This window comes from Babylonia areolata, chromosome 27 (assembly GCF_041734735.1).
Source record: "Babylonia areolata isolate BAREFJ2019XMU chromosome 27, ASM4173473v1, whole genome shotgun sequence".
Taxonomy (NCBI): Eukaryota; Metazoa; Mollusca; class Gastropoda; order Neogastropoda; family Buccinidae; genus Babylonia; species Babylonia areolata.
This window is the reverse complement of record NC_134902.1, coordinates 18487875-18500374: the sequence shown is the minus strand read 5'-3', so window position 1 is coordinate 18500374 and position 12500 is coordinate 18487875. Positions and strand designations below refer to the sequence as shown.

Genomic DNA, 12500 nt, shown 5'->3' with positions numbered 1-12500 from the left:
TCTCCGATGAATCAGGTACAAGACTCACAGCCAACTTTTTTTGTTGTTGAAGATCTCTGATGAGGTGGTTGATACCCTCAGACGCCGGTATAATTTTTAAGCTGACCACTGTGTCTTTGGTTGGTACTGACCTACAGCTGGGGACTGAAAGTGGTTATGTCTGAGGGAAATAAGATGGGCGGCGTATGTCCCCGGGTTGGTGGTCTTCTGCAGAGTGCACGACTGACTGGCTTTTTTGAGTTCGAGTCTCAGGGTGAAAGGGACCACCGCTGATTGTGGGACTGTCTGCGTTTGTGCCATTGTCTGAATCTGTAAAAAGAGGGAAAAGAGGTGAGTTTTTATTGACTCTGTGTGTGTGTGTGTGTGTGTGTGTGTGTGTGTGTGTGTGTGCCTGCTTATGTGTGTGTGTGCGTGTGCGCGCGCGTGCGAGTGATTTCTCGTGCTACTATCAACAGTCATAAATCAGTCTCTTGGTAGAAAAATGCTGAAAATCTCGTCTTAATTTGGCGCATACACAGACAGACAGACAGACGCACACACACACACACACACACACACACACACACACACACACACACACACACACACACACACACACACACAGATACACACACACACACACACACGCACAGGGGGAGAGACAGACAGACAGACAAACACACACCACACACACACACACACACACTCACACACACACACACACACACACACACACACACACACACACACACACACGTATTGAGAGTTTTAACAGAGAGATGTCTTTGCGTCATAAGTATTATCTCATGAGAACATTTTGGGTGTAGCAAACAAAATATAGCAACAACAAAGAAGACAAACACAGAAAAAGAAGGAATTTATTGTTCTTATTCAGCACTTTAGTTATTTATTTCACCCACTTGGTTTCTTTCTCTTTTTTTTTTTTAATCAACACACTGGCCCCTTTTAATCAGTTTGTGTGTGTGTGTGTGTGTGTGTGTGTGTTTCATGGATCCTATTATTAGAGATCAAGTTTAGAATAGGGGATGGGGCAGATCGGTCATAGGGTCTACATGTATACTTTTTTCTTTTTTTTTCTCTCGTATTGTATTACCATTTTTTTTTCAGATTTCTTTGTATGAAAATTGGCCCTGCCGTCTCCCGGGCCTTGAGAACGTGCGTCGGCACCAAAGTTGCGCGCCCCCTCCCCCCCCACCCCCCAACCTCCCCGCCCCCTCCCCTAACCCCCCTTTCTTCCTTTTCTGTCTGCAAGTGAATTTTGGGTTTATTATCGAAGTGGATTAAATTTTTGTCTGATACCATTTTTTTTTTTTAACCGTCAGATCGTTAACGTTAACTAAGTGGCAAGCTGCACACAAGACCTCGGTTTATCGTCCAACCCGAAAGACTAGCACCCAGCCCTCCACTCAAGGTCAAATGGGGAAAAAAAAGGGAGGTGGGGGTGGTGGGGTTAAAATTCCTGTTCTAGTACGGTGCATGGACTCGTTCTTCTTCGTTCGTGGGCTGCATCTGCCACATTGACTCTTTCTTCTTTGTTCGTGGGCTGCAACTGCCACATTCACTCCTTTGTTCGTAGGCTGCATCTGCCACATTGACTCTTTCTTCTTTGTTCGTGGGCTGCAACTGCCACATTGACTCTTCTTTGTTCGTGGGCTGCAACTGCCACATTGACTCTTTCTTCTTTGTTCGTGGGCTGCAACTGCCACATTGACTCTTTCTTCTTTGTTCGTGGGCTGCAACTGCCACATTGACTCTTTCTTCTTTGTTCGTGGGCTGCAGCTGCCACATTGACTCTTCTTTGTTCGTGGGCTGCAACTGCCACATTGACTCTTCTTTGTTCGTGGGCTGCAACTGCCACATTGACTCTTTCTTCTTTGTTCGTGGGCTGCAACTGCCACATTGACTCTTTCTTCTTTGTTCGTGGGCTGCAACTGCCACATTGACTCTCTCTTCTTTGTTCGTGGGCTGCAACTGCCACATTGACTCTTTCTTCTTTGTTCGTGGGCTGCAACTGCCACATTGACTCTTCTTTGTTCGTGGGCTGCAGCTGCCACATTGACTCTTTCTTCTTTGTTCGTGGGCTGCAACTGCCACATTGACTCTCTCTTCTTTGTTCGTGGGCTGCAACTGCCACATTGACTCTTTCTTCTTTGTTCGTGGGCTGCAACTGCCACATTCACTCTTTCTTCTTTGTTCGTGGGCTGCAACTGCCACATTGACTCTTTCTTCTTTGTTCGTGGGCTGCAACTGCCACATTCACTCTTTCTTCTTTGTTCGTGGGCTGCAACTGCCACATTGACTCTTTCTTCTTTGTTCGTGGGCTGCAACTGCCACATTCACTCCTCTTTGTTCGTGGGCTGCAGCTGCCACATTGACTCTTTCTTCTTTGTTCGTGGGCTGCAACTGCCACATTGACTCTTCTTTGTTCGTGGGCTGCAACTGCCACATTCACTCTTTCTTCTTTGTTCGTGGGCTGCAGCTGCCACATTGACTCTTTCTTCTTTGTTCGTGGGCTGCAACTGCCACATTCACTCGTATGTACACGAGTGGGCTTTTTACGTGTATGACCGTTTTTACACCGCCTTTTATGCAGCCATGCTCCGTTTTCGGGGGCGTGGATGCTGGGTATGTTCTTGTTTCCACAACCCACCGTGCGCTGACGTACACGGATTACAGGATCTTTAACGTGCGTATTAATTGATCTTCTGCATGCCGTATACACTCAGGCACTAGCAAGGTCTGCACATAATGTTGACCTGGGAGATCGGGAAAAAAAAAATCTCCACCCTTTACTCACTAGGCGCCGTTACCGAGATTCGAACCCGGGACACTCATTATCGTCTTATCCGAAAGACAAGCACCCAGCCAGCCGCTCAAGGTCTAATGGAGGGGCAGGGGATTGTGTGTGTGTGTGTGTGTGTGTTGGGGGGGGGGGACCAGGGGGTGTGATGTGCGGGGAGGTAAAAAAAATCCCGTCCGGTGCAGGAATCAAACCCGTGAACACCCCCTTCCAACCTGGACGTGTTACCACAAAGCCCGCCTCTGCACGCCACTGCATACTGGTGTTTGTGGGATCGGAGAAGAGAAGGTGGTAGAGTGGGTCAAGACGCTCAGCTCAGCTAGCTGCCAATACTACAGAGAGCCCGTGAGGGTGTGGGTTCGAATCCCGCGCTCTCGCCCTTTCTCCCCCCAAGTTTGACTTGAAAATCAAAAAGTGAGCGTCTAGTCATTCGGATGAGATGATACACCGAGGTCCTATGTGCAGCACGCACTGAAAAAAACCAAAACCAAACCAAACCCAACCATACCCATGGCAACGAGAGTGTTACCCTCAGGCAAAATTATGTAAAAAAAGAAATCCACTCTGATAGGTATACACACACACTATATATATATATATATATATATATATATATAGTCATTCGGATGAGACGATAAACCAAGGTCTCGTGTGCAGCACGCACGCACTTAGCGCACGTAAAAGAACCCACGGCAACAAAAGGGTTGTTCCTGGCAAAATTCTGTAGAAAAATCTACGTCAATAGGAAAAACAAAACTGCACGCAGGAAAAATACAACAACAACAAAAAATGGGTGGCGCTGTAGTGTAGCGACGCGCTCTCCCTGGGGAGAGCAGTCCGAATTTCACATAGAGAAATCTGTTGTGATAAAAAGTAATACAAAAATACAAAATGCCATGCACTCGAAGTGCGTAGGAGTTACGCTGCGGGTCAGGCAATCTGCTTTGCAGATGTTGTGTCGCGTATAATAATTATGGATTTGCCCCGAACGCAGTGACATCTCCTTTGAGAAACTGAAACTGAAACTGAAACTTGCTGGGATCGTGGACATGTCATGTCTGCAACAGCCAGGCAGCTGTGTTTATTCATTTTGGTGCTGGTGGTGGTAGTGGTGGTGGTGCTTTTTTTCTTTTCTTTTTTTTTTTTTTTTTTTTTTTTTTTGACGATTTTCTCGAATAAATGAATGACTTTCCTTAGTCAGGCTAAAACGAAATGAAGATTACAAGATAAATCCTTCTTTCCTTTGATCACCATCCTCCTCCTCACCAGTATCATCATCATCATCATTATCATCATAATCATCGTTATCAGTATGAATATGGTCATCTTTATTGCCATCATCATCATCATCATCTTTATAATTATTGTTATCATCTTCAGAATCATCGTCGTTGTTGTCAGTATTTGATATCACAAACAGCAGCGGGGAGTGGCGTTATCAGTAATCAACACCATCATCATCATCATCATCGCTTATATTCCTAGCGGGTATTTCGGGGCTCAAGACGCCGAGAACTTTTCTAGCACTTGAATGTGTGTGTGTGTGGGGAGGGGGGGGGGGTAGAGAGGGAGGGAGGGGGGATTCACGCATTTTTGATGGAGAGAGAGAGAGAGAGATTGATTCACACATTTTTAATGTTTGTTGAGAGAGAGAGAGAGAGAGAGATATTCACACATTCTTAATATTTATTGAGAGAGAGAGAGAGATTCACACATTTTAATGTTTGTTGAGAGAGAGAGATTCACGCATTTCTAATGTTTGTTGAGAGAGAGAGAGAGAGAGAGAGAGAGAGAACACACACACACACACACACACACACACTCTCTCTCTCTCTCTCTCTCTCTCTCACACACACACACACACACACACACACACACATTTTTAATGTTTGTTGTGTGTGTGTGTGAGAGAGAGAGAGAGAGAGAGAGAGAGAGAGAGACACATCTTTTATGTTTGTTGAGAGAGAGAGAGAGATTCAGAGAATCAGAGTGACTGACCTTAAAGTGCTTTGCAGGGATGTATCGTTGCTACCAAGATTTTCTGAGGGTGGGGTGTTTGTGGAATGGGGGTGAGGGTGGGCGGGTGTTGGGATTCCTGTGAAGGTTTTCTTTGTGTCTATGACCCCCAAGATGCGGTGGAAAAGTTTGACTCAGGTCGACGCTCCTAAGTTTCGGAAACGTTGCTTCACTACTGCGTATGTGACTGGGTTGATAAGGCCTTGAATGGATGGAGGAATGTATGAAATGAATGAACTGAAAGAGAATGAATGAATGCACGAAAGTCATTAAAACCCCTTCAGTGCCACGGGGGGAAAACAGCAGAAAGTGGTGTTTCAGGTCATAAAACATTATCCAAAAACAATAAGCCTAGAACTGAGAAAACTGTGTGGAGATATACCGCTCTAGACAAACTGTATGAATTTTCAGCCTTTCAGAGCTATTTCTCTTTTTCTGATGACGTCATCAGTGACGTCACTAGGCACGTACTCGGAAATACGTTTATGGCAGTCAAGGGGATTTATAAATTATTGTAATTATAATGAATGAATGAATGAATGAATGAAGAGAAATAAGACATGTAAAGGAAGAAGGTGCGCGTACATTCTTTGGCGATATCCTTTCGGGAGGCGGGAAGGTTGCAGAATGGTTAAGACACTCAGCTGCCAATAGAAAGTCTGTGAGGGTGTGGGTTCGAATCCCGCTCTCGCCCTTGCTCCCAAGTTCCGGACTGAAAAAAAAATCAAACCTGAGCGTGAAGTCTTTCGGATGAGACGATAAACCGAGGTCTCATGTGCAGCACGCACTTGGCCGCACTAAAAACGAAAAAAAAAAAGAAAAAAAAAAGGCAACGACAGTGTTGTCCTCTGGCAAAATTATGTAAAAAGAGAGAGAGAAAAAAAAAAAAATCTGTGATATAAGCCGAGTGTTGGACCTGCTTGGTAGGTACACAAATATATAAGCATGCACTCAAAGGCCTGACAAGCGCGTTGGGTAAAATGCTGCTGTCAGGCATGTGCATAGCAGGTGTAGTGGGTGTAGCCGTGTATGGATTTGTCCGAACGCTGTGACGCCTCTTTGAGAAACTGAAACAAACTCTTTGGCGATATCAGTTTTATTTAAAAAAAACAAACAAAACCCCCCCAAAAAAAACCCAACAACAAACAGCAACAAAAGACCAGCAGGTCGAGGTGAGAACACTGAACATTTCTCACACCGGTCAGAGCCCATTCCAGGGCAAACCGGTATCACATCTCTGTCTGGCCTATCTCTCTGACACTAGCGAAACGGTACTTTGGCGGGCAGGCACGGAGTTTTCAAGGCTAGCAACTAGTTAACTGCTTTCCATGTCAGTCGGGGTTACACGGTAGTGGTGGTCTGTCACTGGTCGCACAGGCTTGGAGTGTCTTCGGGTGGGGAAGGGGGGGTGGGGGTGGGGATGCCACAGTGCTGAAGATGCTCACTGACAAAGCCTTTGTATCAAGCTCCCTGATAACCTCCGTCATTCTGATTCCCTCGCATCTTTTAAAGCTCGTCTCAAAACTCACCTTTTCCCTCAGCGGTAAGTTCAATTGTGGCAGGTCCACTTCCTTTGCGTTCGCTGTGCTTGACTATGCATGTATACATACGTATGTGTACATGACTACATGCATGTATATGAATGTGTATTGTGTGCGCGTGCGTTTATGTAAGTTTGTGCCTGCCTATGTGTGCGTATGTGTTAGGGTAGCTGTTAGATACACATGTATTGTTAAAATGTATGTACGCAGTGTGTGTGTGTGTGTGTGTGTGTGAGGGAGGCGGGTGAGGGGGGGAGACCTCAGTTCTCTCTGGCCATTGGAAAGGACGCCGCCACAGACAAGCAGTTTGTAACGTCAGTGTGGTCATCCATCTGGAGTGTTGTCTTATTTGTTTCGAAGGGGAAAAAATGGATTGCTAATGTGTAATTTGTTTGTCAGCTTGTGTGGGCTTTTTGTGTTTGTTTATTTATTTATTTAGTTATTTATTAATTTACATCACTCTTGTTGTTTTTATGAAATGTGTAAAAAATGTTCATATATAATGGTGTTTCGATGCACCCCCCCCCCCCATCCCCCCCAGGGGCACATGAAATATACTTCTTGCCTCGCCTCGCCTTGCCTTGCCTTGCCTCGCCTCGCCTCGCCTCGCCCCGCCTGGCCTGGCCTTGCCTTGTCTTGTCTCGCCTGGCCTGGCCTTGCCTTGCCTTGCCTTGCCTCGCCTCGCCTCGCCTGGCCTGGCCTGGCCTTGTCTTGTCTCGCCTGGCCTGGCCTGGCCTGGCCTGGCCTGGCCTGGCCTGGCCTGGCCTTGCCTTGCCTTGTCTTGTCTCGCCTGGCCTGGCCTGGCCTTGTCTTGTCTTGTCTTGTCTCGCCTTGCCTCGCCTCGCCTGGCCTGGCCTTGCTTTGTCTTGTCTCGCCTGGCCTGGCCTGGCCTGGCCTGGCCTTGCCTTGCCTTGCCTTGTCTTGTCTCGCCTCGCCTCGCCTGGCCTGGCCTGGCCTGGCCTTGCCTTGCCTTGCCTTGTCTTGTCTCGCCTGGCCTTGCCTTGCCTTGCCTTGCCTTGCCTTGTCTTGTCTTGTCTCGCCTGGCCTGGCCTTGCCTCGCCTTGCCCTGCCTTGCCTGGTCTTGTCTCGCCTTGTCTTGCCTTGCCCGCCTCGCCCTGCCTTGCCTTGCCTTGCCTTGCCTACGGGAACATCATCGATTCGACGGGTGCAAAATTCACTTTGTTAAAAGAGAACATTTTGGACTTTTAATCAGAATTTCCTTGGGTTCAATTCCGTTTCCGGCGCCTGCTGGGTTAAGGGTGGGTAAAAAAAAAAAAAAAAAAAAAAGAGATGAGCAAGCAAATAAGTTTCCATGCCAACAGTTGGCCATGGAATATTTTCCAGCGTTTCGTTGACATATCTGGCAGTACTGTTACTACTACTACTGCTACTGCTACTGCTGCTGCTGCTACTGCTACTATTGCTGCTGCTGCTGCTACTACTACTAACTACTACTGCTGCTTCTGCTGCTACTACTATTACTACCGCCTTTCTGTCAACGCGTCCGGTAGTTAATGTGTCAGTATGAACGCATAATGTGTCTCCCTTCTGTAAAACGGAGAACATCAGCAGCGTAGCTGGGAAAAAAAATCTGGTTCCTAAAAGCAGTAGACACTTGCATTGGCATTTTAACGGGACGACTATGTAAACTTTTTTTTTTTTTTTTTGAGGGTGCGTGGTACAACATCACTGACGGAGCCAGAAGAGAGAGAGAGAGAAAGAGAGGTAAGAGGAAGCTTGATATCAGGCGACCTAGATCTCCACATAATAAAAAGAAAAGAAAAGAAAAGCATAATAATATATGTCAAGCAACAGCAGTGAAATGAAACGGATCGCTTCGTACAGCAACGCAGAGCGGTAAAAGGGGCATTAAAAGGGTGAATTCTGTTTCTATCCTTGTTGATAAACTCTGACTCCACAGGGGGGATGATGGGGGGTAGGGGGGTTGGTTGGGTTGGGGTTGTCTGGAGTGGTGGTGTGGAAGAGAGAGAGAGAGAAGAAGAAGAAGAGGAGAGAAAAAAAGGGGGGGCAAGAAGTCTGACAGTTTTGTGGGGTTGTGAATAGGAGAGTGAGAGTGTTGGAAGATAGCGCTGGTTTTTGTTGTTGCTTTTTTTTTTTTGGGGGGGGGGGGGGGGGGTCTCTGCCCATCCTTCCCCCTCTCCCCTCCTCTTTGTCTGTTGCTCTCTCTATCTCTGTCTCTGTTTCTCTCTTTCGCTCTCTCTTACTCTCTCCCTCTATCTCCCTCTCTCTATCCATCCCCTCTATATCCCTTTCTCTGTGTATGTGCGTAAATGGCTGTGCATGAATGCTTGCGTGTATGCTCGTGCGTGTGTGTGTGTGTGTGTGTGTGTGTGTGTGTGTGTGTGTGTGTGTGTGTTCCCGTACGTTATGTTGTCTATCGTTTTAAGAGAGAGAGAGAGAGAGAGAGAGAGAGAGAGATTCCAATACGTTATGTATATATCTAAATAACACACACACACACACACACACACACACACACACACACACACACACACACACACACACACACACACACACACACACACACACACACACAGAGAGAGAGCACGCTCGCGTTTGTACTAGCACTGTTACCCGTACGTTTATTGACCTTTCCCAGCTCCATCTGCTACCCCCCCCCCCCCCCCAACCCCCAACCCCCCATCTCCACCCCCACCCCAGCTCTGCTTCCCCCACACCCCTTCCCACCTTTCCTCCCACCCTCCCCCCTCTCTCTCGTTCGTACGTTCTCTCTCTCTCTCTCTCTCTCTCTCTCTCTCTCTCTCTCTTTCGTTCTTACATCTTTATTTTTCTTCTGTCTTTTCCCATCTCTTTCACCAGTCAAGTCATCCACTTGATCGTCTGTATCTTACAGGTCTTTCATTCAGCTCCGTCATGGCGGAATCTATTTAAAGGGGCGTTTGATACGTGCTTTCCACACACTACACAGAAAGTGTGTGTGTGTGTGTGTGTGTGCGTGTGTGTGTGTGTGTGTTCTGATGGCGTTCTTTTGAGAGGGGTGTGTGTGTGTGTGTGTGTGTGTGTGTGTGTGTGTGTGTGTGTGTGTTCTGATGGCGTTCTTTTGAGAGGTGTGTGTTTGTGTGTGTGTGTGTGTGTGTGTGTGTGACAATTTCCATAGCACTTGAAAAATGAATTTGTTAAAGTTTATCATGGACACACACACACACACACACACACACACACACACACACACACACACACACACACACACACGCACGCACGCACTCTCTCTCTCTCTCTCTCTCTCTCTCTCTCTCACACACACACACACACACACACACACACACACACACACACACACAGACAACTCCAAACACAGTGTTAATACATAGACTTGCATTGTTTACACACGTGAGCCAAAAAAGCATTTGGCTGTGTCAGCTGTTTTGGAGGTTGTGTGAATGGGGGAGTGACAGACTTGAAGATAATGGCTGTTTGTCTGTGGCTGTCTTGTCGTCTGTGCGTTTGGAGAGAGAGGGAGAGAGAGACAGAGAGAGAGAGTAGCGTTCATGAAACACACCGGTGACTCTTACCATTGTCTCTCTCCCTCTTCCCCTCCCTCCCCTTCCCTCCATCTCTCTCTCCTCTCTGTTAAGTATATATATATATATATATATATATATATATATATATATATATATATATATATATATATATATATAATTTGTCGATCATGTGTCTGTAGTGTATGTATGTACCATGGATACGAAGAATCGGCCGTGTCTCAAAAAGTAAAATGAAAATCCTTGAGGAATACAGGTCCGATTTCTCTCTGTCTCTGTCCCTGTCCTTTGTCTGTCTGTGTGTCTGTCTCTCTGTCTCACTATGTCTCTGTTTGTCTGTCTCTCTCGCTACATCCTGTTGAAGGTTTTGTTTCTCTCTCTCTCTCTCTCTCTCTCTCTCTCTCTAACAGTACCCCCCTCCTCTCTCTCCCTCTCTCAAACATTATCCCTCTCTCTCGTCCTCTCTCTCAAACACTATCCCTCTCTCTCGCCCTCTCTCCCTCTCTAACACTATCCCTCTCTCTCGCCCTCTCTCTCAAACACTATCCCTCCCTCCCTCTCTCTCCCCCTCTCTCTCTCTCTCTCTCAAACACTATCCCTCTCTCTCGCCCTCTCTCCCTCTCTAACACTATCCCTCTCTCTGTCCCCCTCTCTCTCTGTCCCCCTCTCTCTCTGCCCCCTCTCTCTCTGCCCCCTCTCTCTCTGTCCCCCTCTCTCTAACACTACCCCCTCTCTCTCTCCCTCTCTCTCTAACACTATCACACTCTTTCTCTCTCTAACACTATCCCTCTCTCTCTCCCTCTCTCTCTCCACCCTCTCTCTCTCTCCCATCTCTCTCTCCCTAACACACTCTCTCTCTTTCTCTCCCTCCCTCTCTCCCCTTCCCCCCCCCCCCCCCTCTCTCTCTCTCTCTCTCTCTCTCTCTCTGCACGTGTTCGGCTGCGCCCTTCCTTTTCTCTTCAAGTCTTTTGTCTTTTTGTCTTAAGAGAAAATCCTTTGCTGGGTCTTCCACCATTTATCTTCTCATCGTCTGGCTCTCACACAGTTCATTCATTCTGCTCAAGCCATTTTCTATTTTAAAGTGCATTTGATGTGCTTTCCACATTGTTCCTTCTTTTTTAGGTGCGCATCTCTCTGTCTGTCTCTCTGTGTCAGTCTGTGTCTCTGTCTCTGTCTTTCTCTGTCTCTGTCTCTCTCTCTCTCCCCCTGTGTCTCTCTCTGTTTGCCTCTGTGTGTGTGTGTGTGTCCGTCCAGACATTTACTGATACTTGAAGGAAGAAGTTGAAACAACAAAACATAATAAACACGAAGGAAAGAAAGAAAGAAAACAAATACAGTAGATTTCATCAGTTGAGCCAATCTTTGGCTTAGTGACTGAGAATGTTGATGGGTGGTTGTTTTTTTTTTTACTTTTTTTTTTTTTTTGGCATTCATTCTGATTAAGAAGTCACGAGTAATTTTCTGTAATTATATTTAGATTTTTTTTTCAATTTTTTTTTCTAATTTCACCCCCCCCCCTCCCTTATATACCCGGTTTCCCCCAATCCAAAGTTCACTAATCGTCTACACACCCCTCCTTTTCTAAATGATAATACTCAGATGTATATATACATTAATACTCTTAAACAGAATGTCTTCAGTCACCGATATGTGTGACGGGACATTAAAACAAAATTTCTCCCAATCCTTGGCATTGATTATGTTCAGAACTTTTCGATGCCTTTCAAAATACGAGTGAGCGAGCGCAGAAACGTCTCCTGGGTTGATACCGCTTTTTTCATACTCTTTGGATGCACTTCATACACTTTGGATGCACTTCGTGGGACAAGTGTTCTCACCGTTTCGTCGTCATCATCATCGTCATCATCATCATCGTCACTATCATCTTCACCACCACCACCGTTGTCATCACCATTGCCGTCATCATCATCATCGTCGTCGTTGTCATCATCGGCACCATCATAGCCACCACCACCACCACCACCATCACTACCTTCGCAATAGTATCATCTCCACTACCACCACCATCATTACCACCTTTGTCATTATCACCACCACCGCCACCAACATCATCATCATCATCATTACCGTTATTATCATCATTATTACCACCATCGTCGTCATCATCATCATCATCACTACCACCACCACTACCATCACTATCACCACTACCACCACCATCATTACCATTACCATCATCATTAATATTACCACCACTAGTATCATCATCAACATCACCGCCATCTTCGTCATGACCATTATCGTCATCAGTAATATTACCACCGTCAATGTCATTATAATAATCATCAACATCACCGTCATCTTCATAATCATCATCATCACCATTAGCGTCATCGCCTGAGCGATGCCTTGCACACCGCTGTTCCTGACATATAGTCTGAGACATCGTTATTCTCCCATCATACTCACTTCCTCTCTTTATTCTTTCCTTCCTAACCCCCCCCCCCCCCCTACGAAACCTCCCCAACCACCCCCTTACTACAAACAGCCCTCTCTGTTTGAATTGGGTTATGTCGTCAAGCTATAGTAGTAAGGACGTTCGTGATTTTTCCTCTTTTTTTTTTCTTTTTTCTTTTTTTTTTGTACACGGCATTCAAA

At 46.3% G+C, this 12500-nt stretch overlaps 1 protein-coding gene across 3 annotated transcripts in view; it reads left to right on the top strand.

The window, feature by feature from the left end:
• LOC143301264 (DNA damage-regulated autophagy modulator protein 2-like) overlaps positions 1-12500 on the top strand; it is a 161045-nt gene that overhangs the window by 112536 nt on the left and 36009 nt on the right. The window contains exon 1 of one of the 3 annotated variants that reach the window (XM_076615418.1): positions 1-330. This exon is cut by the window's left edge and continues 460 nt beyond it. The exons of the other annotated variants lie outside the window; for them this stretch is intronic. The gene's annotated coding sequence lies outside the window, so the exon portion shown is untranslated. The remainder of the gene's footprint in view (positions 331-12500) is intronic. 3 annotated transcript variants of the gene reach the window in all.